This window comes from Poecilia reticulata, chromosome 22 (assembly GCF_904066995.2).
Source record: "Poecilia reticulata chromosome 22, P_reticulata-male-v2, whole genome shotgun sequence".
Lineage (NCBI taxonomy): Eukaryota > Metazoa > Chordata > Actinopteri > Cyprinodontiformes > Poeciliidae > Poecilia > Poecilia reticulata.
Genome location: NC_088851.1, coordinates 19,893,452 through 19,896,870, shown reverse-complemented (window position 1 = coordinate 19,896,870; position 3,419 = coordinate 19,893,452).

Genomic DNA, 3,419 nt, shown 5'->3' with positions numbered 1-3,419 from the left:
GCTTGTCTTTTCTTTTTTTTCTATTGCAACCTTTGTATTGGCCACAAGGTGGCAGCATATTACCAGAGAGGATGTTTTTCACGCTTTTGAGTCACAAGCTGGAAAATTCTGAGTGCGCAACATGAAAATCCAAAGTTTCTTTTCATGTACTTTTTGCTGGTGGGTAATTTAGTTTGGAAAACACATTAAACTGTTTGAATGCAGACATGTTACTCTAGGTCAAATTTTAAGATCCATTAAATCTCAATGAGACATTGAGAAATGATTCGTTTTTTGGTATTGTAACCTGCTGTGTATTCAGACACTTTACTGATTGTTTTGTTTGTTTTTTTCATTCTTGTAAAGATAAAAATTATGGTAAACAAAATAATCCCAAGATAAATCCTGATCCCCTAGAGAGCTGTTTTAAATCCTATCTGTGAGTCATCATTCACATCTTCAACAAACGATGGAGCCTCTGACATGCTGATCTTTGCAAAACTATTCATACCTGTGAATATTTTCTCACAAAGTAGTGTGAAATTGTGAAATACTTGGTTTTGAATATCATACGTGTCTAAATCTACCTACTGATAACTGCGGTGTCTTTAGCGAAATTTGCATCTGGCATTTGAGATGACGTGCGGTGAGTCTTCTACAACTGTGGAGGATTTCTGGCCACTGATTTACCAAACTGTTCAAATTCAACCACTTTAGAGGTGTTTTGAATGTGTGATGCATGCTTAAAGCCATACCACAGCATCTCAACCGATTAATCCCAGGCTTTGACTAGGCCTCCCCAAGACCTAAATATTTGCTTTGTTTTTGGCTTTTTTAACCATTCAGATTGGATGTTTGAACAGTTCATTGTGCCATGAGTCATAAGAAATGACAGATCTTAGTTTTACATCAGATCTAATAGGATGCACATCTTTAAAGAATATTCACTTTTGTCTCATTTGTACTCGGAGTATTTACCAAAAAATGTTTTGAATCCTTAGCTGCATGGTGGCACAGTGTTGCTTTGCAGCAAGAAGGTCTTGGGTTCGAATCTTGTCCTGAAATCCTGCATGTTTTCCTTGGGATTGGTTGGAATGTCTCCAGGTTTCTCCCACAGTTGACAACATGACTCTTAGGTTAATTTGTTTCTCTAAATTGCTTTTAGCTTGAATGTCTGCATGTTTGGTTGTAAGTCCTGTGATGAACTGGTGGACCAGACTCTTACTCAATGACAACTGACAGACTGGTTTAGGCAATGGATGGGTTGTGAATCAAAGATAATTTTCAAGAGATGGGACTATGAACACTCATCCTGAGTCAAGTGAAGAATAAAGTGCTTTAAATCTTGCTTTGATGTTTTCATTGTGATCTCTTGGATGAGTCGTTGATGCTCTCCTGGAGTAATTTTTGTTCCAGCCTGTCCTTGGAGGGTTCATCGATGTTCCAGGTTTTTTCCACTTGAAAATAACAGCTGTCACTGTTGTTTTACTGGATTCCCAAAGCCTTAGAGATGGCTTTGTAATATTTTCAGACACTTATTGGTGTCATTGTATTTTAGTTCTCTTACCTTTTTATGGAGAATCTAGACAATTGTTGGAAAAATACCATGTTTGCTATTTTGCTTAAACATGGTGCATCTGTCTTAAACCAATGTGTTTCATTTGTCAAAATTATTTAGATTCTCTTAACTATGTCGCCCCTAAATAAAATCCAATGCAAGATATGGAAAATAATGTTGGAAAGCAACATAATCTGAGACAAATGTTATGTTTTATTTTCATTTTGTGAATTGGATTCATACAACAATTGGGATGTACATCTTTGTACTGTACTGGAAGCTGTAATGCCAGTTCCACGTGAGTCAAATTGATGCTGACTTTATATGCATGGAGAGCTGTTGCTGCCTTGCATGTTAAAAAGGCCTTTTGGACAACAAGGCTGTTGTGCTGACTGACTGGGAGAGAGGGTGGGTGTTTGGGTGAGTGGGGGATGTCGGGTCAAGAGCACAAGCAACACAGGATCAGCACATTCCTTGAATTCTCCCACACTGTCATGCTACAGTCAGCTGAGTGGAGAACTGGCTTTTGCTTTGATCGAAACCATGCGACGCAGCGTGCGCCCACAACATCTTCATTACAGAGGAGAATGCCTTTCACTGGCTGGAGATTCAAGTTGTCGAAACATTACTTTGAGGTAGATTCATCTAAGCATACTGTCCATTTAAAGGAAAATGTGATAAAACTGGGGTTAATAAAACTGGGGTTAATAAAGGAGGAAAGTTAAATTATTCCACTCTTACAACATACATATTTGTCATCCCTTGACTCAAAAATGTACAATAGTCACATGATGAGTCTGTTGGACATCATATGGTTGAGCAAATCCTCACTAAGAACAGTTCAGATGTTAACAGGGACTTTACCAGTCTGTTGTCATTGCTCACAGACTCTCTATTGTGCAACTCAGCTCTGCATGCCTCTTGCCTAGTAACATTGGACTCCTCCTCCTAAACTTAGATTTATACTCGCGCTACGCCAGCGCAGCTTCAGCAAAGCGGCCCACTCCCTGCATCTGCTCTCCATCAGTGTGGTATGTGCCGGAGAGCCTTTGATCCCCACCCACCCCCAAATCTTCTGTGTGTGTTTATGCAAGTCAAACAGAGGTAGAAACAAAACCTGCAGTGCTCTTTTACAAAGACAATGCCCAGTGAATGAAAAGCACAGCGGAAAGAGGCAGTGGCACAAAAGAGCAGTAAACATTCATTATACCCACTCCTTTAGGGGGTTGCCCTGAGCCCTTTAGTTACAGCCCTAACTCGGCTTTGTGCTTGTGAAGGAGAAACCAAGACATCTGTGGTGGTAATCAGCAAGAAAAACTTCAAAATATTAGATATTTCAGCTCTTTTTCCTATACATGAGTGTCCATGAGGGTGGGAATGGAAATACCTTCACGCACCCCGGTGACCCCCCATCGCTGCCTTTTTGTTTTTGCGTGAAGTGTTATTGCGCTTTGAAACTGAACACCAGTTCAAACAGAGGGCCATAATTAGAGGGGGGCACCAAAGAGGCCCCAGGCAGTGGGTGAGCACCTTCAGCCATGGATGTTCCTGTGAAAACAAGACTGAGGCAATAACGTGTTGACGAGACCGCCAGAGAAAGGTGGGGAAGTGGAGCATTCACCAGAAAGGCGAGAGAACAACTGGACATGTGACCTCAGCCTTAAGTTGTAGGTTCAGCGAAGCGTCAGTGAGTCAACCTCCGAAGAAATGAGTATGCCAGTAAACCAATCAGTGATATCAGATGTGAAAATAATGTTTCCAGGCATGCAGCTGAGTAGTGGTGTAACGTGTTCCCACTAAAGTTAGTAAAACAGAGCCCATCATACTAAAGTCCTTACTCAGGCTCCCTGTAGCTCAGAGAATAGACTTTAAAATAATTTTG